The sequence below is a fragment of the Pogoniulus pusillus genome, chromosome 9, assembly GCF_015220805.1.
Source record: "Pogoniulus pusillus isolate bPogPus1 chromosome 9, bPogPus1.pri, whole genome shotgun sequence".
Taxonomy (NCBI): Eukaryota; Metazoa; Chordata; class Aves; order Piciformes; family Lybiidae; genus Pogoniulus; species Pogoniulus pusillus.
The window spans coordinates 23,348,220-23,375,372 of record NC_087272.1 but is presented as its reverse complement, the minus strand read 5'-3'; the positions used below and the strand labels follow the sequence as shown (position 1 = coordinate 23,375,372).

General features: G+C 38.6%; 1 long non-coding RNA gene across 2 annotated transcripts; it reads right to left on the bottom strand.

Moving 5' to 3' along the window:
* Nucleotides 1-431: 431 nt before the first annotated feature.
* LOC135178220 (uncharacterized) lies at nucleotides 432-26,465 on the bottom strand. 2 transcript variants are annotated; one of them, XR_010303437.1, is made up of 4 exons: nucleotides 26,071-26,465; nucleotides 25,644-25,891; nucleotides 23,441-23,516; nucleotides 432-542 (listed from the first exon to the last, which is right to left on the bottom strand). It is a non-coding gene; the product is annotated as an uncharacterized LOC135178220 (long non-coding RNA). The 2 variants fall into 2 exon arrangements; XR_010303436.1 differs by having other exon boundaries at nucleotides 25,644-26,465.
* Between the last annotated feature and the right edge of the window lie 688 nt (nucleotides 26,466-27,153).

The window sequence follows — 27,153 nt, the reverse complement described above, 5'->3', positions numbered from 1 at the left end:
CTAGGAAACCTTGTGAAATTCATGGAAACAATTTGCAGGACATCACTCATACTTCACAATACAGATTTTTGCACACTTTTGACCTCTGGTATAGGAAGACAGAGGGAAAAATACAGTAATCGGGGGAAATCCACCAGCTGGGTTTGGGTTTTGTTGTTTTGGTTGGAGATTATGTTTGGTTTGGTGGGATTTTGTTTGGGATTTTTTTGTGTGTGTTCCTTTTGTTTCATTTTTTTAAAATTAGGAACTCAAGTTAGTATCCAGTTCAGAAAACAAGACACATGGAAAGGAGTAATACACTCAACAGAAATCAGTGTACAAACAGATGAGTAATTTTTCAGTTTTTAATTGATTTCCTGTGGTCCCTCAAATATTACTTGAAGTAATGTAAGACTATCACTCCTACATCACTTACCTTTACAGCAACTGAAAATTAAGAGGCAGTTTTTTTCTAGCTTGCATAAATTCACCAACTGAGTTTCACAGTCCAGTAGCTGAACTGTAGTAAAAATCTCTCTGTGTTGCAGAATGTGTGACCTGAACTGGGGAAAAAAAAATAACAGAGAGGATCTTTTTTTGCAACATAGAAAAAATAATTTTCCTTTATTATAATCTCAGTCTTTATCATTTATATTAATTTCTATACTAACACTGAATGCACAGAAAGATATCACCCCTTCCTTTGTTTTTCTGACATTTACCATTATAACAGATATTTTTTTTGTTTTCATTTTTACAATTTGTTTTGTTTTTTTTCTAAGGACTCACCTTCAAGCTACTTACAGAAATACAGATGAAGCCCCACTAATCAGTTCTAGGTTTCTAGAACATTTGGGCTTGTCTGTTTATTTTTAATGGCTCTCATTCTCACAGATTTATTTGCCATTTAATTTGCCCAGCAGTCTTTTTGAATGTATTCTGTAATCTCTTCCAGTAGCAGCAGTTACATTTGCAACAACTACCAAGATACAACTGTTGACACTCTTCACTCTGCACTTTGCCTCATTTAATTTCATAATATTTGGTGCTCTAACCTGAATTCTCTGCAGCTTCACCCAAAGTTACTACTTCTGCTTACAACAATGGCTCTTTTTTCTTACTTAATTTCATTTTCCTCTCAACCCTGAAGCAGAGAGACCATAAACCAAGAATTCATTTCAATTAGTATTTCAAACACCTCTCATTTAATATTACATTGTTTTAAAAGTTGAAACTGCTTGACTGACTTAATATAGCATGAAAGCACCAGCATTATGTTTTTAGGCCCATGTTTGCTTTACACTAAATCCAGACCAACTGACGACACTAATCTTGGCTTAGATGTGTGTATACTCCTTAATGAAGAAATAAAATATACCCTATGTATATTTCCGTTGGCAAATAATTTTCACCTAAATATTGTGATGTTTCTGGGGAGGTCTCCAGTTTGTTCAAAAGCTTTCACTGTTTTTGCAGCTGACACTACTTCTTTCTACCCATATACAGAAACTTCCCATATCAAGGGATTTCAGATTTGGCAGAAGAAAAGAGGGTTTGCATGAGTTTCCACACTTGTGCTCTTTCTCCTTCTATACAGAGGTCATAAATCTATAAGTTTTAAGCCACGATATAAAGTCAAAATAACAACAACCTTACAAAAACAGAAGGCACAATGTTTTAGCTGACGTACAGTACTGTGGTGGGTTAACCCCAACTGCCAGACAAACCCTCACCCAGTTGCTTGCTTACTCCCTCCCAGTGAGATGTGGGAGAAAATTGGAAGGGCAAAAACAAGGAAAAAGACTTATGGGAGAAGACAAAGACAGTTTAAGAGGTGCAGAAAATAAAAACCACACAAAACTCAACTGATGTAAAAGCAGCCACTCACCACCTCCCAGCAGCACAGATGACCAGCCAATCTCCCAGCAAAATCAACCTTGGAAAAACTCTCCACTCTTAATTACATTGCTGAATGTGATATTATATGGCATGGCATATCTCTTTGGTCAACTCAGGCCAGCTGTCCTGGCACTGTCCCCTCCCAACCTATTGCCCACCCTTAACCTGCTTCCTGGGTTGACAGATTAGAAAGAGCCGCTGTGCAAGTGATAAGCAACAGCAAAAATATCAGTGCTGTCAACACTGTTCTGGTAAGAAATCAGAAACATAGCACCATATGGGCTGCTATGGAGACAGTTAATCTCATTATATGAGACCCAGTACCGATACTAAAAGTGAACCAAAGGTATACCTAACTACAAGAAGAAATGACAAAGCACAAATTTAGAAAACAGACTGACAGTATGTTCATCTTAGTGTTGTTCAAAATTTAGTTACAAGTATCTTCAAAAAGTATTTCACTGTTAATAGACCTACAGAAATAAAGTTTTGTATACAGTCATTTAAGAAATACCTTCTAAAGTTAACCCATTTAGTAGGCTCACCTAAGAGTTTTCTAAAGTGCTACCATTTGGGGTTTGTTATTAGGAAAATCAGTCAAAACGGAAGCTAGAGCTGGGATGCAAATGAATCAAGTCCTAACATAAAGCTACTCCCACAGAATGTTTAATCTAAATCAGTCATAGAATTAGTTCACTTTGTTTTAAATGACATTTGCATACTCCATCAAAGGAAGTGCTTATAAAGTATAATAATTTTTATTTTAACATTTAATGACTCTAAAAATAAATGACTGGCAGCAGGAAGAAAGGACACAATACAAGCCTCCTGTCCTACCAGTGACCTCTATCGTGAGCTACAGCTACTGCCTTCTGCAGATGTTAGAGAGTTTATTATTCATGTTCCTTCATCCCAAAGCAGTGCCCAAATGCAGAATGAAGTAAGAAAGCATGAGTGGCTGTACTACAGGCAACGAAACCTGTAAGCCCCTGAGCTAGCCGAAACCATCTACAAACCCATTCTGTTAAGATCTAACTATTCTTCACTTCAACTTAAACCAGGTTTGGGGCAAGAATATTGCCTTTGTCAAATCAGGCAAAACATAACTGCATCACAATCAAATAAATATAAACCAAGTTTTTTTCTGGAAGGAAAAGAAAATTAATTTGTCCATGTAATTCACATCAGTCAGGAACAAAAAATAACTGAAAGTAAACTGGTTTTGGCTATTAATGTCCTTGACATCACAAACAACTATTTCTGATTGGCAGTGGATCAGGTTTCTTCTTGTTTCCTAAATATAACAGAGAACATGTGCAAGCACAGCTGGTATCTGACAGAAAAACTGAGCAGGTTCCATGTCAAACTGGAAAGGTAGACACCATCCAGAAGGACACAGTAATCTAGCCAGTGCTAACATGCAGCCACTGAACACATCAGTGCCTTCATCACAAACACAAAATGAGATTGCAGAATTTCAAAATCTGTGGCAGCCACAGAAACACTACAACTCTATGCTTTTTTGGGTGTTGTTGTCCTTGATTAGAGTTGACAACTATTTAGAAAGCAAATGATTTTATAGCAGCCTTGAAAATTCTGAGCTATTTTCCTCCATGAGAAGGTTTCGAATTAGGTAAACATACACTTAAAAGACACCAAATAAAAGTGGAAATTTCAAATGGCAGTACAATGTACAGAAAGTCTTGACAATACTGAGAACTACTTCAGCATCCTGTATGCTGACCTTAGAAGGAAATTAATCTTGAAATCAAAATTGTAGGCAACCTGTCAATCTGATTCAATGTTTTACCCTTGCTAGCAAAGTTAGCAACTGAAGCACACAGTGGACCAAATCTATCTGTAGTTCCCTTCAGGCTTCTAAAAGCAGAGAGCTGTAAGAATTGAAATACTGTGCCAGAGGTGCAAACATGCTTTTTTCCCAGGTGAACACAGATGCTTTAACTGTCCTCAAGCTTTTTCTGTCCTTAAGCAACTGCAGCTAGCTCCAGGGCCTCTCATGTAATGAAGACATGTCAAAAAATTTAAGTTATGTAGGTTTTTCTGCCTAAGGGCTTCATCTTGCCTCCTATCACAAGGTGAAACTCACAGGGAGCAAGACTCCACAGAGGTCAGGAGCAGTACCACAGTAAGCTGAAACAAAACCAGACTTCCATCATTTCATCCTTTTGTTGTTCCAGAGGGCATGGAAAAAAAAAAGTAATTCATTGCTATCCTATAGGTTTTCCCACACAATTATCAAGATTTAATTACTAAAACTAAATCCATACTCTTTTTTCCTATGAGCAGGAATAGAGATGACAGGACTACACACAAATTGAAATCAGTAATGCCAGACTGGGGCATACTGCATAACCAAAGGATTTTATTTTCAAAGTGGACTCTTTATTACACTTGGACAGAAAAATCTAAATCTCAACAGTCCTTATGGCACAATTTTATGGAGCCCTCTAAATAAACAAACCAAGTAATTAAATTGTATGGTGGCAGCGAATGCATATTGCATTCATCTTCATCCAAAGGCAGCCAAATCTCCCTTCCCTCTCTATTCCCCTCCTGCTAGAAAAGAGGAAGCACTCATCTCAGTCTCCTGTTCTTTCACACTGTCTTTCTTCCATGATTTTCTCATCCCTATTTACTTAATTATGACTTAAACTCTTATGAGTATTTTACACTTCTTTGCACAGATGACTGTTCATGTATTTCAGTGCTGATCATGTTAGCACTTTCAGAAAGAGGTTATTATCAGACAAGACTAACAGCTATGAAGCATAACAGATGATAATTTTCACTTAAAAACAGTTCTGCCCCCAACATATCTTAACTGTCATCTATGGGGAAAGGAAAATATTCTTTAAGACCAGGATATCCCAGGGCAAAGTGGTAAAATAAACCAGTTGCTCTGAACGTATCTGGTGCAAAAAAGTGAAAAGGTTTTCAAAGGGTTGAAAACCCACAGAAGGATTATTTTTTAAATGGGGAAATAAAATGTTCTGCCTTTCTGCAGAAATGGTGTTGCAATTTCATTTAGTTTTTCACTTTTCTTCTGTGGCATTGTGGTCAGGTAACCCCACAGCGCTGTTCCCATTCTCCTGTATAAAGATGTTTTTAGAGGGATTTTGTGAGAAAAAGAGGAGGGGAAAAAGAAGACAGACAGCTTTATTGGAAAAAAATCTCAGATCCAATCCATGCTAGCTGTCATCCAGCTGTTCTAATTTTGAGTTATGCCACTCCCAGCACTGACTTATTAAGCCTAGATTTGCTTCAAGCAACTGTGTAAGACTGTGCTGTGTTTTCCACTTACATCAAATATGGCCCTAAACATTTACAAGAACACACAGACTATACAAATGTTTATTCACCTACATTTTAAAACATGCCATAATAAAAGGGGTCTATGGCAATTTCCAGAGTCTAAACAATTTTTTGTTAGACTTGCAAAAGTGGACAGATTGAGATTGTAGCCAGAAAAATCAACAGAGCTACTTATTGTTGATTTATGTAACATTTCTGTCCAGGTTCTTAAGACAAAAAGGTGCAGGCTTAGGCCAAAGAATCATCTGGACAAACACTCTTTCTCGGAGTGAACAAAATATCTGTGAAGAGTGAATAAATAGACAATAAATACATACAATACATAATAAAACAAGCCTATAGTGATATTTCCCCCAAATACTCTCCCAATCTCCAGCTAAGTTGAAACTTAATGACTTCCTGAACCAGTTGTCATCTTTGCCTTTGATAGCTTTTTCCTGAGCAAATTTAATCAGCCTAACCTTCAGCTTATGTAGATTCTTGTGATGAAAAAAAAAAAGTTTACAGATAGCTAAAGATATCACAATCACAATTTCTTACTTTTTAATTGTTTTGTTGTTGTTGTAAACTTTGAATCATAGAATCAACCAGGTTGGAAGAGACCTCCAAGATCATCCAGTCCAACCTAGCACCCAGCCCTGTCCAATCAACTAGACCATGGCACTAAGTGCCTCATCCAGGCTTCTCTTGAACACCTCCAGGGACGGTGACTCCACCACCTCCCTGGGCAGCCCATTCCAATGGCAAATCACTCTCTCTGGGAAGCACTTCCTCCCAATATCCAGCCTATACTTCCCTCGGCAGAACTTGAGACTGTGTCCCCTTGTTCTATTGCTGGTTGCCTGACAGAAGAGACCAACCCCCACCTGGCTACAACCTCCTTTCAGGTAGTTGTAGACAGCAGTGAGGTCTCCCCTGAGCCTCCTCTTCTCCAGGCTGCATAACCCCACCTCCCTCAGCCTCTCCTCATAGGGTTTGTGCTCCAGCCCCCTCACCAGCTTTGTTGCACTTCTCTGGACACGTTCCAGCACCTCAACATCTCTCTTGAACTGAAAGGCCCAGAACTGGACACAGTACTCAAGGTGTGGCCTGCCCAGTGTTGAGTACAGGGGCAGAATAACCTCCCTTGTCCTATTGGCCACACTGTTTCTGATACAGGCCAGGATGCCATTGGCTCTCTTGGCCACCTGGGCACACTGCTGGCTCCTGTTCAGACACAAGATTGTTCAGACACAAGATTGATTTGATTCTGACACAAGAATTATTATATTTAGACTCCATGTTACTTGGTAAATGTTACATGTCTTGTTATTACAAACGTATCTAAATAAAAAACAGTTATAGTAAAGCACTTCCAAGATAGTATTTCCTTTAAAATAATTACTATAATTAACATGTTGGGTTTATTGCAGTACCTCCAACTTGTGTTCATCAAGATATCCTTGGCAAGCATCCTTCTATGCCTTATCTATTCCCCTGCAAAAGCTTTGGAAGATAGCCCCTCTATTTGATATAAATTAATAATCTAAATAATTTGGCAGTAAAACCCATGTATGCACCTCACAAACACACACGTGCTATTTGATACAGGACACAACACATTTCAAACACTTTTCTCCTTTCTGTACTGCCTATTTTCTACAATTATTGAGTGGCATATACAACTTGTAAGCATCTTTGGTGCATGGAAAACATCAGTAATGAGTCCAGAGCATATTATTTTGAATGTGTCATACTGCACAAGGGAAAAGAGATGGTGAGCTGCAATATGCGGGTTTGTATTTAGGGCTTTTATCATTCAGACAGCAAAGCACTTCTGTAAAAGAAATAGTCATCTGTCTTGAATGCTTTCCCCTTTCTAGCCCCTATCTCTCCCCAGCAGAGGGGAGCTACAAGACACCATTCCACCATTTCCAGCAATGGAAAAACTTCTGAAGACAAAACTATTGGCATCACTGAACCAGGCCTCACAGCTAGTCTCTGGAAAAAAACCACCACATTCTTATTCTGTAAACTGGACAACATTTATTTCTGAGAACAAAGCACACCCATTGTGAGGAAGAGAAAGAAAGGGGCTGCTTTCACAGTCTAAACTTCTCAAAGGAAAACACAGCTGCACCTGCAAGTTTTCTTTACTGCAGCACAAGCATTGCCTGACACTTTCTTGAGGACTGCTTAGAAGCCAAAGGTGAAAATAAGCTGAAACCTTGTGCAAGAGGAAGTAGAGTGCTGTCATTGCTCTGAGTACAATATTTTCCACCTGCTTGTGTTGGGTTTTTTTGAGGACAAAACTGATGCAAAGAATCCTGGGTGTATTACGATGGCAACTTGTTTTGGTTCCACTCAGACAAAATACCACGAATCATTTACAAAACACAGGCAACAGAAAAGGATCCAGATTAAGGTGATATTTTTATAACATATCATAATGAAGGTGCTATGACGGGAGAGTAAGAGGCTGTGTGCAATACAGGCATGCCCCCATGTACTTATGCTGAAGTCATGTCTTCTCCAGCACGTGGCTAAATCCTGTACTTTTTGCCTAAAAGTTTCTTGGCACACAATCTGAAGTTGGTTTAGATTACTGTGGTCTCAGCAGCCACAAAGGCGTAATGATGTAAAGGGCTCAAAACTCTGCCTAGATAAGGGAAGAACTTTCAAAAGTCAAGCTAGAACTAAGTGGTGGGGGGGAGGAATTGAAACCAGAAGTTGCAGGTCAGTTAATAAAATACCGATACAGTCATGACCAATTCCTAAGCAATCCAAGACATAACGAGATTATGTTTTTTTTCCTGGCAGCATCATTAAGGAAAGAAATATTGCAGTTACCACCTGCTCTCTTGAAACGCAGCAGGATCCTTCAAGTCTGAGCTCTTCTACACCAGCAAAGATTAACCACGTCCAATAAATGTCATGTGTTCTAGATCAACATAAGTAAACACAGCTGACAGGATGCATTAGAAGTCTGGATAGTATGAAGTTTATACCTGCACTTGTAGCTGGTTAATACTTTTTGCTACAGCTGCTTTGTAGGATGCTGCATTTCAAAGGCAGCCAGAATTTGAAGAAAATGTTAGACTCATTGGTCCTCCCCATGGGTGGTCCTCTTCCCCTTCAGGCTGACACACAGAGGTAACATTCAGTAGATTGTGTGATTTCATTCTCCCTTCTCTCTCACCAACACCCTCCCCCCCTGAACTTTTTTTATTTCTTTCCTTCTCCTCCTCCTTTTCCCTCCATTCTCTCCTGCCTCAAAATCAGCCATATCTGCCTATAAACATTAATTCATACAAACAGTGTACATTGCCCAGTGTACATTGTAAGCTCTCTGTGTGCTTACAGGCTGCTACTTCAAATGCTATCCAAATATCTTAGTTTAAGAATTACAACATCTGCATTTGTATACTAAAGGACTTTTGAAAAAGATAAAGCAGGAGGCCAAATTCTGATCTCACTTAATGTTACTGAATAATTTCACTGACACTAAAAAGAATTGCTACAGACTTTTCTCCAGGATCACTGAAATCAGAATTTGACAATTTGCTTTAGTTATGTGCTGACATTTGCTTCAAACAGATCACGAGAAAAGCAAAATAACTGATGCTGGCATTCCAAATATTTGCTCCCTGAGAATGCTCAAGAGTGTGAATTCCATCTATAGTGTGCCTTAATTTCTATGAAAAACTGCATTTTATTGTTTCTCCATTCTAAAACCTACATCTTTAATAGATGGGAAATTGCATGAATATCTTCCTACACTGGCCTTTTCAATTTACAAGAATAGTATTTACAATTCAAAAGAATAGCAGGAAATGTCTAATAGACTTAGCATTTGGTCTCTAGGAAACCAGAAATACCATGCTAATCACTGAAGGCTGCACCTTAACTATACTAGAAGTGTTTAAGCAAGCATGAGAAAGTGTACTTTTCTGTGGGCAGTAGTACCCTGAACAGAAAAAAAAATGCAGATATTGAAAGAAAAATAGCTCTGAAATCATTAATCTTATCAGCTGTAAACATATGAGTAAATCATATTCTTCTGATGTAGACTTAAAAATCCTAAAACTGTCTAGGCTTATTTTTAAAAAGTTTTTCATATCACATATACAGTTCACAAGTAGAATAGCAAAGAACTTCAGCCATACAAATCCAAGTAAAAGCTGCAACCCAGGTCAGATACTGCCATTTACCCAATACTATTGTGTATTGGACCAACTTAATCTCAGAAATGTACTTCTGCAGTCTTATTTTCTTCTGCTTGCCCTTAATGGCACATACATAATAATATTAGACTTCCACAGAGTTAATGTGCTATTATAAACATAAAATTCTTCTGTTTTCTTTAATCATCAAAATATGTGACTGATAGGTACAGTAGCTTTGTGTAACAAGTTTCACATCTAAAAGCTCAGTGTTGTGTCAAGGCAAATTTTTGTACTCCCAACCATCTCCTAAATGCTTTCTGGCAGTAGTTGAGCAGATTGAGGTCACCTCAGGAAACAAAGTGGAATTAAATGTTTCCACATTAAGATTTGCAGGAGTTTTAGTTGATCAGACAGATGGTTTTCATGTTTATTTCAAAAGTCTGTAATACACATCTTCCATAGGAAAATTACAGAACAAATATCATTCCTGCAGTCCATAGCCACCACTTCTATGTACAGTTTACTACACCAAATTATCAAAATTTACCTGTACTATGCCACCAAAATCGAGATACAGAAATCTGTTGCCAGTGTTCTACAGTGCTTTGTTCCCTCAAGCTATATAGCAGAGAAGGAAGTCATGGCTACACAGGCAGGTTTGAGAGCTGAGTGTTGGCTGTTGTGTTGTAAATGCCCCTAGAGGTCAGCTAAATTCTTACACCACAAACTAAAGAACATCCTAGATTCACAAACAATTTACAGTTTCCACTGCCTCCACCTTTGAAGTTGCTGTAATTCAGTTGTACCTTTTCTTCCTGGAAGACTCTGGATGTTCCTAGCCACCCCTGCACAACCAGCTGTGTCTAGGTTCTGCCCTACTGGACTTGTCCAGAGAGGTAAGTGGAAAGACCATGGGCAAGAGCTGGAAGTGGAAGAGCTTAGTACTGCTTCAGCAAGCTCTTGGACCAGAGGCATAACTCTAAACGTTCCTGGAAGCAGTTTTATACTGTGCCAAGTCCTCTGCCATATGAGGAAAGGCTGAGAAAACTGGGTGTGTTCAGCCTTGAGAAGAGAAGGCTTAAGGGAAACTGTATTATCATATACCAGTACATAAAGGGTGGCTACCAGGATGACATAGACTCTCCTTTTACAAGTAGTCACATGAAAAAGACAAGGGGTACCAGCTATTCCTGAGGGCATTCCAATTGGACTTCAGAAGGAAAATTTTAAGCATGAGAACAGTTAGATATTGGAGTAATCTCTCAAGAGAAGTAGTAGATTCTGCTACACTGGTCAGTTTTAAGACTCAGCTTGACAGGGTGCTGGGCTGTCTAATTTAAACTACACAACCACCTTGAAAGCTTGGACCAGATGATCCTTGGGGTTGCATTCTGAGAGTGTGTGATAATGAAACGTGCCACCCCTCACCCTTAGGGTAATTTAATATTTAGATATACAGCTTTGTTACTGATACAAATATTGGATAACAAACACTGAAATTTTAGCTTATGAAATTTTCTGCTCCATTATAAAATTTGGACTATTTCAGGAATAAGTTTAGCAATACATAAATTGGATTTATTGTGAAATACAGCCCTTTAAAATTATGAAGGTAAAGGTATACAAAAGAGATGATAGAATATAGCCATGCAAAAATAAACTGCAATGTTAAATCCCTAGCTGAACCTGAAGGGGGGGGAGAAAGATATCACAGGAAATAAGTAACAGGAAACAAGCAATCATGCAAGTACTAGTCAGTATTCTGTTCATCTATGTCAATTTTTAATGTCAATACTTTTATTCAGAGGCTACCTACACAGACAGAACAAGAACCAGAAGAAAGGCAATTTAACTTCACACAAATTTTTTACATAGTCATTTAAGGATTAAAAGGTCTTCAAGGATCCCCTCAAATTGAAATAAAATTTGCCTTAGAATTCAAAATATAAAGGAAAAATAGGTGAAAAAAAATCCCTCTTCTATCACTCTGAGAAAAGTTGTGGGCCATGAAGAAAAGTGCTAGACAACCATAGATTGCATTTTAAAACTAAACTTTGGCTGTTATGTCAAAGGCAGAACTATGTCTTCTATAATAACCATGCAGGAAGACACCAAACATAATTTTTGTCCCAGGATGTAATGCATAGACAGAAATAAAAATTAAACAAGAGTTCAAGCCTTTTATCCACTATGATGAAACTCAACAAATCTCATGCAGGAAAAGGACATGGTCAGTGTAAATAACCACCACCAAAACCAAACAAAGCAACAAAATAATCCTAACCACTTCTTGTAAATGCTACCAAATGCCAAACCTAATGCCAAGAAATATTTTAAAGCCTTTAAAAGTACTTCCCTAGTGATTGAGGAAAAAGGATATTTTACCAATAGATCTGCAGGTATTTGAATGCTGCTGTTTTTTCACTGATAAAGTGTTTTATAAGGCTCAAGCCATAACCAGATAAGGAACTTGCAGAACGTACATCTGAAGGCCTATTGACCTAACTTTCTTAAATGACTAAAACAAATAAATAAGAACATCTGTTATTTCTCTTAGAAAAAAAAATAGATGTAAGTATTCTACATACCTAACACTTGACTTGAAATCCAGTTTCTCACTCAACAGAATGAAGATGAATTAAAACAACAACAAAAAAAAGAGAAAAAGTTAAAAAATATTTCATTGCTGAAAGATCTGAGATGAATCTCAGTAGCAGTGACACCCAAACTGCATTGCACACGCAGTCTCTTGATCTGTAATAAAAGAGGACTGCTCATTTCTGAGTGCTATCAAGATGCAAAATGGTCTGGTGATGGCTCAGAAACACATTGCTCTGCCATGGCTGGCAGCAGAAGGGGTTTCCTCTGTCACCACCAGCTGCCTTTCTAGGGCAGCTCCAAAGAAATCAATCCCAGTGACTGCTTCCCTGGCACAGTAAGGAAAAGCGATGCTTATACATAGGGAAAGAAAGGTGCAATACTTCTGCAAAAGAGAAAGGATGCCAGGAGTGTGAGCAAGAAGTATTTTAGGAGCATTTCAGCAGAGAATTTAAAGCTACAAAGAGTAGGCATCTTAGGTGTCAAAGAGCAGACAATGAATTTCAGAAGTCAGACATTTTGCCTCCACCGTCGTGTATTACAGAACGATTGGCAGACTAAGGCTTGAGAAAATGAACAAAACATGAAGGCATAGATAGTAAACTTCCACTAGATCCTCTAGGAGCAGTTAGGGGGAGAGAATAATTTCAAAATAAAAATCAACTTTCACATGTTTCCCAGCAATTGGAAGGTGATGTATATACAAAAAGTTTGTAGTCCCAGATTCTGCCATAGTTTCATGGAGTTTCACTTGTCATCACTTCATTGATTTGTTAATTGCAGAAATATACATGAAAAGGGTGAGCAAGAACCCACACAGCAAACCATAGAAACAGTATTAGCTGAGGCCACAGGTCCATATAGATAAGCACCTTGATCACCAACAGTAGTAAAAGCAAGTACTAGGCAAGTATACATTAGTATATGTAACAAGGGCTGCTGAAATTGAATAGGAGAATTAAATAAAGACATTACACTTTGCATTTCAGCAGCTTTTAGCTTGTTTGTAACCACAACTATTTCATGAAATAATCTTTATGGGACAAGCAAGTATCTTGCTCATTACATCAGAAATGGGGAGCAATTTCTCTTATTTATCGAAACCAGCTTCACTTTGATCCCATAATTTAACCAATACTATATATATCATAATTCATTGCATACTGTGAAAATTGACTTTTCCTTATATAGAGGTATCTAATTCTCTAGAATACATTTTGTCAATTTACTATCAAAACTCAATATGTTTAGTTTTAAAAAACAGCTTTCTGGCATTGTTAACTTGTTTGTAGGAGGACAAATATCCATCAGTGGTTATTTTCTTGTTTATACCCTGAAGTCCTGTTTGTACAAAAAAAAAGACTCAACCCTTAACAAAAAGGCACAAAGCATTATTTCAGATCTTGTGTAACTTTGTAGATTTTGAGATAAAATGCATGTCCAATATTTGCTATCGAAGGCAAATTTAATGTAGTAATAATTGGTAATCGCCGACAAGCCAGGAGCATGCCCTACCTGAAAAAAGGCATTTCCAAGTGCCAAGCAAACACTGAGCAGTTTGCTAATACAACATAGATTTTATTTTCATTTACATAGGCAGTGAAGCAGGGCTTATCTAGCCCTTTTTGCAATTTTCTGTTCACTTTTGCCAGAAGATGCTGCTCCTATTTTTATTCTCTTCACTTTTCACCTTCTTTTTACCATCACCTGTAATCCCCCTGCAAGTCGATCAAACTTCCATGGTTTTCCTACAAAGCCTGAATCATAGGTTTCCTGAAAAATGCCAGTTCTTTAATAGTTTTAAAAGTAGTTAGGACACAGAAGCACCCTCCTATAGAGATCAGAAGGCTATGTACATGTTATGTTTAGCTAGTTAAGTTTTTGTGAGCCCATGTAAAGGACACCATGGAACAGATTCAAGGGAGGAAAAAAATGATATAATTTTAAAAATCTGAGGCAAACATGGGAGAAAAAAAAAGACAGGACATCTTGAAGCCAGCCTTAGCTTCCCTGTTGAAGTGGAGACAGCTGTTTGGGCAAGGATCAACATAACTGAGCTGCTAGGTCCTGGCCACTGGGAATTTGTGTGTGTGTGTACGCTGGTCTGCTTCAGCTGTCATGAAGCTCTTTGAAAAGAAACTAATGAACCACTAAAACTTCCAGTGAGGTAAATAATTATTATCCTTCTTTCACAGATGAGTAAATAAAGATAGTAAATAGATAGTTTACAGCCACAGAGAGAATTCAGTAGGTCCAGAAACAGAATACTCATTCCCATATGTATATATTCCCTTTTAAGAGCTTCTTTCCTGCTCTTCTTTTTGGTTCAGACTGATGATCAGTCTGTGTGCTTCCAGCTAGCATACTTAGCTCAAATTCACAGCAAAAAACTCACAGGGGAACAACGCTGCACAGCATGATAGAGCATAGAGATCCCTGAGCAGCAGGGCAAGCACAATTGGCAAAAAGTACTTTATTAGCAGAGGGAAGACTCAAGAAGAACCAAAACTTGTTTCTGCAAAGGTCAGTTTTTATGCCATGACAGCATCAATGATCCCATCTGCACCACAAGCAGCTTTCTGCTATCTGCTACAGGCAATAAGTAACTCACTTCATAAGGAGTTTAACACCTATTTCTCTTGTGAAATTCCAGCCCATGTTATTTACACTGTAGTAGTATGTTGCCTGACAGATGAGTTTTTGTGCTGCTTAATTATATCCACATGAACCAGAAGCTCAGTACAGGCTTCAGATTGACTGCTGGTTAATCTTTTTGAAAAAAAGAAACAATGTGAGGAGCAGAAAAGACCAACTAACTGAGCTGCTGTAACTGGAGGCTGGATTTTACACTCCACACTCCTGGAAAACTTAGTATTACTTCTCTAGGGATGAAACAGAGAGCTTTGTATTCCAGGTTATTAAAGAACAGCAGCACTAAAGAAAGTAGCATAAAAATTATATATGTGGGAAAGAGTGTAGCTGTCAGCAGCAAATTGTAGGATCATAAAACAGTTTGAGTTGGAAGGGACATCCAAAGGTCACATAGTCCAACCCCCCTGCAGTAAGCAGGGACATCCTCCATTAGATTTGGTTGCTCACAGCCTTGTCAAGCTTGACCTTGAGTACCTCCAGAGATGGGGCCTCCACTATCCCCCTGGGCAACCTGTTCCAGTATTCCATCACCCCTGTGGTATGGATCTTGTTCCTAACATTCAATCTAAAACTACTCTTCTCTAGCTTCAAACCATTGTCCATTGTCCTATCACTGCAGGTCTTTGTAAGTAGTCCCTCTCCAGCCTCCTTGTAGGGAATCTTCAGGTACTGGAAGGCTGCTGGTCGCCCCAGCTGAACAAGCCCAGCTCCCTCAGCCCATCCTCACAGGAGAAGTGTTCCAGCCACTCCAGCTTAGAGAGAAGAATGCTATGGGGGACTGTGTCAAAGGCTTTACAGAAGTCCACAGAAATGACATCTGTTGGTCATCCCTTGTCCACTAATGTAGTTATATCATCATAGAAAACCACCAGGTTGGTCAGGCAGGACTTAGCCTTGGTGAAGTGATGCTGGCTATCTCAAATCACCTCCCTCTCCTCCATATGTACCAGTATACCTTCCAGGAAGATCTGTTCCATGATCTTCCCAGCCAGAGGTGAGGCTGGACAGGTCGATAGTTTCCAGGGTCCTCTTTTTTACACATTTTATAGATAGGTGCAATGTTTCCCTTCTTCATGGCCAAGCAGAAAGAAAATAGTCTGATTAATTAAGCTATTTATCAACAGGACATGAGCAGTAAAAGCAAGCTTGATGAAATCACAAGAGGCTGCTTGATAAGGATGCCTACATGATATAATATGTGGCATATAAAAATGGAAATGGAGGTATATCATCTTTAAAAATAAATACTGGGTGACACGTGAGGGCACTGCAACTGAGAATAGGGAAAAGGCCAATCTTTTATTTCACAGAGAGGCAGAAAATTAGCTATTTTCTTACTTCATTTGTGGGATTAAGAAAAATCAGTCATCCTCTCCAATATTCCATGTCTCTCTCGTTACAAAAAATCAAAATTAAATCTCAGAACATAGAAAGCAGGAACGTACTGCTTCTGTATTCAACACTGTCCTGTTTTAAAGCATTTGAACTGTTTTACAGTAAGACTTTTACTTTCCAAAAGATTTTCTTAAAAGCAGCATCTTTCCAAGAAGTGTTCTATGCTTGCCACTGAATTTATCCACTAGAAAAATGTCAATTTATTATTTTTAAATAAACTGTATTCTGCAATGGATAAAATTTCCAAGAATGCAGATGTAGGTCATAGACACACATGGGGACAATGGAAGACAGTGATGTTCCTCTCTGAGGGCTATACTACCTTTGAAAAATTGCACTTGTCCACTGACAGCTTGGCTTATAGGAATAGCTGTCAAGGGCAGGGTAAAGAATTTGTACAGAAACAGACATATCAGGATGATTAAAGCGAAAGCTCAAAGCCCCCAGAAATGTACTAATATGCAAAATGTTCACAGAAGTCAGCCATGTAGCTACTCTCTCAAACATTATCTCATCTTAGTGATCCACTGCACACCTAATAAATATCATGTTGTGGCAATATATTTTGGCAATATTGCTCCATAAATTTTAATAACTTGCCTTTCATGCATCTATGCCTATGCCATCTATGTATTTTGCCTTTGCATACATCTATGTGTTGTGGAGGCAGGGATTTAATGTGGCCAAGTCAGGAATACATATAAAAATAGAGTTATTTTATTTAAAAAAAAAAAAAAAAAAAAAAAAAAACTATATACAGAAATTAATTTAGTTTTAATTAGCAGATTCAGTCAGATTGAGAAGATCTTACAAAGATACCATAGGTAATTTTGACTATTTTGGAAGTCAGGAGTTGGAAAAGGCATTCCCCACTATTAATCAGGCTGAGCCATTAATGTTTACTCACAGGTGAGTTAGGCTGTCTGAGAGAAAGGACGATCCAGATGCTTGTGCCCTCGCTCTCTTTCAAAAGCCTTGGGAGGCTCCTTAAGGCCTATCAAGCCTGCATAAAGGGTGCTCATAGAATAGAATCATAGAATCAACCAGGTTGGAAGAGACCTCCAACATCATCCAGTCCAACCTATCAGCCTGCCCTATCCAATCAACTAGACCATGGCACTAAGCGCCTCATCCAGTCTTTTCTTGAACACCCCCAGGGACGGTGCCTCCACCACCTCCCTGGGCAGCCCATTCCAATGGGAAATCACTCTCTCTGTGAAGAACTTCTTCCTAACATCCAGCCTATACCTACTCTGGCACAACTTGAGACTGTGTCCCCTTGTTCTATTGCTGGTTGCCTGGGAGAAGAGGCCACCCCCCACCTGGCTACAATGCCCTTTCAGGTAGTTGTAGACAGTAATAAGATCACCCCTGAGCCTCCTCTGCTCCAGGCTAAACAGGCCCAGATCCCTCAACCTCTCCTCATAGGATTTGTGCTCCAGGCCCCTCACCAGCTTCGTTGCCCTTCTCTGGACATGTTCCAGCACCTCAACATCCTTCTTGAATTGAGGGGCCCAGAACTGGACTCATGGTGGGAAGCTGTCCAAAGCTGGGACAGTCCTGTCCCTCAGGAGCTTGTCCTTCGGAGCACATGGGGACTCTTTCTGCAGGAACTATCCAGGCGGGGGAGAACTCTAAGGCAGGCACCCCAAAGTGGGAAGTATCCCCATATTTATACCCTTCCTAGACAAAGAGCTGAGTTAGCACTGCCTAGGCGTGAAGAGCACAGCCAGTCCCCAGCCCGATCCCAGCGCGGGCACTGCGCGGGCAGCCCTTGCCGGAAGGGCCCTTTGCTCCCCCACTTCATGCCTGCAGGGCAGGGGGGAAACAGGCTTTTCCTGCCTTTTCCTCTCCCATTCAGACCACAGAGGGAGAGGAATTTTGGGGTATACAGGACTCCAGGACACTATGCATGGTCTGAATAAAACTAAAACTTTAGTTTTACTGAATTGCTTACTCTGTAACATACTCCAAGATATTGAAAGGGTTTTCAGTAGACAAACACTAACTGTCTGGTAACTTGGTGACATGAATGTACCCATATAACAGAAACAAAACAAGCAAACAAAACATGCTTAGTCTGTTCTCTGCTATAAAAATAAAAAGTCAGAAGACATACACTCTTCTAGATAACAGTTTAAAGCATTTGCCAAACATAGTTAAGGAGCACTGATAAATTAACATGAAAATGACTGTGTATGACACTATGTTTTCTGTTTAGTGGATTAACAGACAACTATAGCCTATTAATGTTCTCAGTGCTATATACAGATCAAATCACACTAAAAATACAACTTCTGTAATTTTAACTTCAACTCCCAGATAAACCAGACTCTTTTAACATGACATCTACAAGTATTAATAAGAAAGTAAGTCTCTTAAGCAGTCACGTAACAGAAGCCATATGCAGAGACACATACCAGCAGCAGATAAAAATCTCATTACACTGTGCTCAGTTTCCTCAAGATACAGTTCTGTTCCATTTTCCAACACAGAAGAACCACTATTCATAGAAACATGCTTCTTGCATGGTAAAAATCTGGTACATGGCTTAGTTTGATCCCAAGTGTAACTAAAAAGGAGCATTTGGGAAACTCTGGTAGGGCTGTATACACTAGCTAGGAGAACACATTTACAGAAGAACTTGGAGGGAGAGCAAGTTGTATTTGAAAACATCACTCCCTCATTACAAACTTGTAGAGTGCACAAAAATTGAAACGTGCACGTCCACCACAACCTGCAACGGTCACCATGTTTCTTAGTGTTTTGGTCACCATGCTTCTGTTTAAGTGATAGTTTTCACGATATTGTTACACTGAATTTAACATTTTAAAGGCATAAGCCTCTGAAGTATTACACACCTTCTACTAAAGACTTTGAAAGACATCTCCAAAGAGCAGAGAAACTCAAGGCCAGAGAAAGTCAGTTCTTTGTGAATTTCAACTCCTGTAAGTCTTCAAAGAGTCTTCAAAGAAAGGGCAGTGTCTGAAGACAATGGATCGGGCAAGCAATTTTTAGCATGCCATTAACAAAAAGGTTCCAAACAGAAGTACAAGCGGATTGGGTTGTCACTCTGAAAACAATACTTTGCATGTCATAGTATTTCTTCAATATAATTTTGATTTGGTGAGAACATTGCTTTGAGTTTTCTTTAGCAGACCTTCTTTGAAAGGTGGGAATTTCTAAAGCACAGACTTCAGTTGTGAGTCATTACTATTGTTTCCTTTAAATTTTCCCACCAGCTCATCCTGCATCACTTCCCTAGTTCTCATGAATGAACAACAGTAATGGAAACATACCCATTGGTAAGAAAAACCTGAGAACACTATTGTGATAGATTTTAAAATGCCATGTCCACAAAAAGTTAACATTTAATTCTAGCTGATAACTTTTAGGATTATATGTAGAAATTAAGAAATGTGTTTCCTTGTTTAACACAAACTTATTTAAACTTTGCAGCCATGAGATTTCTTAACAGCAAATAAAATGCACCCATCTTGTGCAACATTGTTTTATGATCCATTAGAGTAAAAAGGAAAGGGGATATGATTTTAATCTTACAATAATATGCCATTTGTGTAAAGCCAATGCATCATCAAGACTTAATTTCCCCATAGCATCTCTGTACTTCAACACAAGGGGAAAAAAAACATCCCTACATACCATGAAATCTTACCTCCCTTCAAGATTAATAGGCACTAGTCTGTACGAACATTAAGAGGTCACTTGACCCCATATGTTGTGCAATAGCCAGGCACACTGGGATAAGCAAAGGAAACCAAAAAGCTTAGTTTGCCCTCTATAATTCATTGCATGCAATCTTTGTGTTGTGGGCCCATCATGTGTTATGCCTGTGGAACTCCCTTTGATATCACTGGAATTTCTGAACATGACAAGAGTGCAGTACCATCACATCTGGCTCTGTCAAGTGCTGGTTTTGTGCAGAGGTCCCCCAGTTATTTGGTCTTTTCATATTGAGGCTGGAGGTTAAAAACCAAACAAAACACCACCGAACAAACAGAAAATAAATCAATTAAAATAGTCTAGTTTTACTATGCATGTGCAAGATTTTAACAGTGTTAATTAACTACTTAGCCACAAAGAAGGGCAGCAGATGCCTAAGTCTTTCTAACTGCCCTTTGGCGAAGCAGCACTACGACACAAACTAAATGCAATGCAGATACCTAAATGCAATTCCTATTTCGTTGTAACTACCGATAGTTCTCAAACACAACTGAGCACAAAACATTGTTAACATTTATCTCCTTTCACAATTATAAATAACAGCCTTGGAATAAGACTACCTCTTTTTGCTGTGCTTAGATGTCATGAAAAGCGTCTCCACAAGCTGCTTTCTCCCGATGTTAAAAGCCCCTGATGCTATGTGTAACATTGCCATCTAGTGGCACACTGCAAGAGTGCGGTCTTCTGATGAGCTATTCTCAATCACTCTTTTTTTCTAATGAAATCTAGCTCAGTGTATTAGTTTAGTGTAATTAAAAGGTCATTCAAACCATTAATGTGCTTTAATAAGACAGGAAATTTTATTATTTGATTTTAGAACACTTTTCACTGTGTGTTTGCATTTCCATGATTAGCTCTTCAGAGGTGGTATCTTTCAATATTGCTAATCATAGAATCAAGCAGGTTGGAAAAGACCTCCAAGATCATGCAGTCCAACCTTTAGATAAGTAGGATATGGAAGGTAATATTTTCTCCTTTGGAAATAGGAGGAAGGGCAGATCTGTTTGCAGAACTTCTCATTAGCACTTTGAACAGTCATATGGACTTTTGTTTTACGTTTTAAATGGAACCTTCTCCTGGTGTATGCCTTATATGCCATCACCTGAATCAACACCAGGTATTTTCATAACTATAAACACTAGACTTGAAAGCTGTTGTGGAAAAGCCAGATTTTCAGCCAAAAACTAACAGGTTTGCACTAGTAGTATCATACAGCCACTGCTGGATTACAGCCTTCACTTGGTTAGCAACCAGTCCCAGCAGTCCAGGTGAGACAGTGTCACATGCCTGCTCACTGAGACACTAAAAATTCCCTGCAACTGAACAGCAGCAGATGCTGCTCCAATGCAGCCCTGATAAAGCAATATAAGCTCTAGGGAACCACAGTCAAACCAAGCATATTCACTTCAGCTTTACAAGTACTGTAGTGTGCATCATAGCCTTCCCAGTCCTACAGAGATCTCACTGCACTGCCTCTGGCCACTTTCATGACAGGTTTATAGCCAACAGTCCTGCAAATAGAGGACAGCTCCAAAGGGAATGTCATAGATTACATAGATAAATTGGCTGACAAGTTTACCGTTACCCTTCTCTCAAAGTATTATTTGTTTCAAACTACCTTTGAAATACTGCTACTTGCCAGAAGTTATTTTGATTACTTGTTTGCAGGGTGAGATGTCTTGTCTGAACTGGCTGTGGACCCAGCCACTGAAGGTGACCAACCAGTTGAACTTTTTGAAGTTCAGAAATGAGTGAGTGAATGAGGGCCCAAATTAAAGGAATGTAAACCCAACCATGCTAGCCTTGCAAGAAATACTGAACACCACAAACTGCTAAGTGCAGTCTTAAGCAGATACTAATCAACTCAACAGGTTCTACAGAGGCATCAACTCTTGAGCCAGAGTGTAAGAGGTGGAGTATGTGTGCAAATTTTTCTTTCAAGTTAGCTATCATCATACAAAGTTATCCTCTGTCATTTCTTATCTGCACACTTTCAACATGCCTTATGAACACTATTGATCCCTATTTGTAGGGGATATGGTCTATGTATTTCCATTTTGGTTTTGATCAAAAAGACTTTCTTAGTACTTGTGCATGAAGGAAAAACCCACAACATTCTGGAACCAATGAAAAAGCCTATTAGGTATAGTTGTCTCTCTTCTACATATATACAGAATAATTTTATGCTAATTGTTTTGGTCCTTTTCATTTGCAATGGCTAAAATTGAGAAGGGAGAGGATAAAACCAGTCATTTGTTTCCAATACAATGGGAACTGCCAAGGCAGAAATTCTCTGATGCTTAATCCTTTCTGTTGTTTCTAACCAACATGCAGCTCATGTTGCTTCAGCACTAGCAACTGTCTTGTATCTTGACTCCTTGGGAAGCAGCTGTTCCCACTTAGCAGGGGGAGATGCTCAGAACACAGAAGTTTACCTTAAAGCATGGGGTCAGTGCGGTTATCTGTATAGAAATACCACCCCACTTCAAAGGACAGCTATTGGTGCTCCACTACCCAAATGCTGAAGAAAACTACTTTTATTTTGTTTCCTATAGGAAACATTTAACAGGCAACTAATAAGTGCACTGAAAATGGACTTAAATATATTCACAAGAACGGCAGAACATCACAAAGAAGCTGATATCCAGTCTTGTCATTCTCTACAGCAACCCCTAACCAATACAATTCCAAGCTGAAAAATCTGATTTACATTCACAATGAATTAGGTTTCAAAGCAGTTGTGAGACAACCAACCATTGCTCCTATATATTTTAAAATTCTCTACCAGTTTTGTCATCTGCAACTTCTTTAGTCCATAAAAGATCTGTAGAGTGGCCAGGAATAGTATCTTAAAGTTATGCCTTTCACACAGACATTAATGTTTAGGATTCCTTCATTTTTAACAGATGACCGGTCAAATTCCAGGGAAACAAAACAGCATCTTAAATGTCACAAGACATTTAGTGTCTAGAGAAGACAAATACAAGGATGCTATTTATGTACACATGTACATAACTTTGACTCATTTTTCCCTTATCATATATGGTATTCATAAATACATCAAATATTCCAGAAGACATCAAATGAAGATTAAGCTCACACAAAATACCTTTAGAAGTCATTCGTTACATCTCTCAAATCTAGTATGTAAGAAGCTGCACAATACCAGCATATACTGAAATTTAAACCTGAAGCTTCTTACATCCTGATGTAAAAATGGGCACTTTTCAAGCTCACTTGCTTTGTAAAGAGAATGCCTGACATCTGCTGGTAATTAGACAAACTGTCTGGAGTATAGGTTTTAAACTAAGGAAGATGGTTTAGAATACATACATTATTGAAATAAAAGATTTAATTGCTACAATTATGATGCAATGTATTTTTAGACCAAAACTGCATCAGTCTGGCTTTTGTTTGTTAGCTGCAAACCAGTGAGTGTCTTAGAACTTCCTGCAAAATTTTCTTGCAGGACTGATCAAATCCAGTTTTTCCCCAATACGATTTCTGTGCACATTGTTCTTAATAAATTAGCAGAAGCAATGCTAGTGCTATTGGACTACCCATTCCTGCTTTTTTAGGCTGAACATTTTTTAGAAAGCTGTTTCTACACTGTTCTGTAATATATTAGTCAAGCTAAAAATTACAGTTGCTAATACAAGCAACGTGACTGCAGAAATGTCCGTTAAAGTACTTACTTTTAGAAGTCCATCAGGTGCTGAAAGCTAGAAGTCATGTTTTTATTGAAGAAGACTTGTCAGGAACCAGCAAAGACTTAGGAGAAAATAAAAGATATTGCACTATTAAAAAAAAAAAATATATCAAAAGGGGACAATTTTGACAAACTGAAGTTTTCAGGTTATCACTCTGTCATGGGTTGCTCAATTCTTTCTCAAAAAAATACAGACTTATAAGTAGGACTTATTTTTACAGCATCTAAACATCTGTAATTTTATGAAGCAAATGTGTAATACAATGACTTGGTAAAACATGATTTGGTAACCGATATTTTGCATGGAGAGGTTGTCAGAAAGGCTGGAGAGAGACTGTTTACAAAGGCTTGTAGTGACAGGATGAGGAGCAATGGTTTGAAATTACAGAAGGTAAGATTTAGATTGGATGTTAGGGACAAGTTCTTTACTATGAGGGTGGAGGAACACTGAAACAAGTTGTGCAGGAAAGTGCCTGAGGCCTCATCTCTGGAGATATTCATGGTCAGGCTTGACAAGGCCCTGAGCAACCCGATCTAGTGGAGGATGTTCCTGCTAACTGGGTGGGGATGTTGGACTACATGACCTTTGGATTTCCTTTACAAACAAAACCAGTCTGCTCATGGAGGTGGTGGAGTCACCGTCCCTGAAGGTGTTCAAGGAAAGACTGGATGAGGCATTTAGTGCCATGGTCTAGTTGACTGGATAGGGCTGGGTGCTAGGTTGGACTGGATCATCTTGGAGGTCTCTTCCAACCTGGTTGATTCTATTTTTTTGTTTGTTTGTTTTGTTTTGTTTTGTTTTAACACAGCCTTCAGTGATATTAATGAGCTATGGAAAAAAGATCTATAAAGGGGAAAATACTTAAAGATTAGATGTAACATTATTGGGGCTACTATGCATAATATTCCAAAGTGTTTTGATATCACATTGGAAGATTGTGTTGGGCTTCTATTTTTCAGATGTGAGGTTTGTTTTGCTTTTCTTCCCCCCTTCTTTTCCCTTCCTTTCATTCTATTCACTACTCTCATTAGTAGCACGGGTGATAAAGTAGGAAGTACACATAATGAAATGTTGAGATTATGCTTAGCATAGAAAATGGCAATTGTTTGGAGATTGAAGCAAAGGTAGTCAGTAAATAACATTAAAGCACATGGAACCCATTGGATTGCAACTGCAGAATAAATGTCAATTGCTGCTAACAGTGTTACAGACACACTAGAAATGTGCTCTCAATCTCATCAGCCCCCAGCCTGTATTGGTGATGAGGATTGTTTCAACCCACCTGTAAAACCCTGCACTCGGTCTTGTTGAACCTCATGAGATTCACCTGGGTCTACCTGTCCAGCTTGTCCAGGTCTTTCTGGATGACATCCTGTCCCTCTAGCACATAGACAGTGGCACTCAACTTGGTGTCATCTGCAAATTTGCTTATGGTGCAATTGATGCCACTGTCTATATCATTGATAAAAATATTAAATGGTACTGGTCCCATTATGGACCCCTGAAGGGGTAGGTTGGTGTGAAGGTATCTCCATGGTTCCTAGGGATGCTTCATTGACTAATTCTTTAAAGCTACTTTGCTCTTAAATGCCTTAGAAAGGGTAAGTCTTAATGAGATACTCCGTTTAGGAGCAAGACTTGACACTAGAGAGGTGGCAATGAGGTAAAGTTTGTTGCTCTAGTGAAATGAGAAAGTCTTTACACTGAGCTCAGATAATATATCTGATGTGATACATGATTTTAAATAATTCTATTACAACTGGAAACTGTACAAAACACTTTAACACTTGTAAAAACCCCCAATGCCTAAGAAAAATGGTAGTTTTGGATGGCCATGCAGGCAGTTGAATTGCAGCTACCAAGCACAAACTAGTTTTATCATAATCTTCAATTACTACGTAACACAAAAAAGAGCTCGTTTGTCTCCCTGTCTGGTCAAGTACTCATAACTATACCTAATACAAGTTATTCTTTAAGGCAATTTTTTTTAAACACTTAAACCAATTCTGAATTGGTCTTCCACAGCCATATACACAGCACTTCTTTTTTGGGTAACACCTCCTATCACCACACTCAGAAACCTCCCCTGTATGCCAAATCCAACTCATTCACTTCAGCATGAGCACCCAGAACCATAGCAGTCACTTGGGAAAAAAGCAACAAACCAAAGAACAAAAAAACCTCCTACCTGATAAAGTCTGAAGAAACAGCAGGCAAGAAAGCAGATGGGTACTTGTTGCACCATGGAAGCAAAATCTCACAAGTGAAATCCAAAGCTAGTTCTGATAAAGGGGATTTCCAATTATCCCTTTTGCCTGCAAACCGTGAGCACACACAGGTGGCAGAGCAGTGTCCTGGGAACCTCTAGCTATCACATTTTTTGACAGTTGCTTGCATAAAGCTCTTCCAGTATAGCTTAAGAATGCCATTCTCTTCCTGGAAATAAACATGGATTTTTCTTGTAAAGCACTATTGGATTACAACTGCAGAATAAATTACAATTGCTGCTAACAATGTTACAGATATACTAAAAATGTGTCTTCAAATTATACAAAGGCTTGCTTGCTGCCATGGCTCCCCAGTGCTGGAAAGCTGGGGATATTGTCTCCAATTACCTTCTGCCAGTTCTGTGATTTTAGAGGAGTGACAGCTATTTCTTCAGAATTGATAGGCTGAAGCACAGCTAACAAGCACAAAGGGATGAAGCTGGAAAACAGACAACAGTTCCAGGTCTTTGGTGGGCTTCATTAGCAGTGAGCTGAGGGAGAGAAAGGGATTAGGAGGTCAGAGACTCCTTTTTTCACCGTATCTTGAGTTTTGAAATACTGTCTTAAAGATATATTTGACTCCACTATATTTATTTTGAACCAAAAGCTTGTAAGTCTAAATGATGTAACTGGATTGGCTTGTATCAATGTTTTTTGCCCCATCTCTTATTATCCCCCTGATACTATGGTATTGCAGCCGATGATATTCAGAGGCTGTTTGGTTTTTTTTTTTCCTGTTTTGTTTCCTCAACATTCCTTAGGAATGAAGGCTATAAAATGTTATTATTAGATCATTAATATTTTGGAAAAAAAAAAATCATAAATGCACCTCTGTTGGAGTTTGTAGTAAACAGATGAGAGGGCAAGAAAATTCTAAGTAAAACAAAACTGAATTTATAATTGTCAAGTAAGAACAATTATTAGCTGATTAAATAACAGGTACAAAGGGATTTATTACTGTGATAATATTAAGGGTAAAGGAAACTTTAACAATGGAATATCTACTCTATCTTCACCTGTGCCAAATTTCTTCACAAAACTGCAGATTCAGAAAAATGGTCCCAGGGAAGTGGTTGCAGGGTACCAGAGAAAGATCCAGCAGCTGTTTCAGCAACATATTCAAGCTAAACTTTGGATTTTCTTTTGCTTAATAAAAATACACCTGACTACTGTATATACAAGCATCTGGATGTGTGCTTTGAATGGGACTCTTCATGCTAAAAACTGTATGCCTGTTTGCTTGTTTGCATAAACAGTCAAAAAGCACATTAAGTTTTAAGCTGACTTTCATGGAGAAAATACCAATTTTCTACCAAAACAAAGAAGCCAAATAAATCAGAATGTTCTTTAAATACTAGACTTACAAATAGTTATTCTCTCTGTATTTTATGACACAAATTTGGAGCAAGTTTGCTCCAATACCTGAATTTT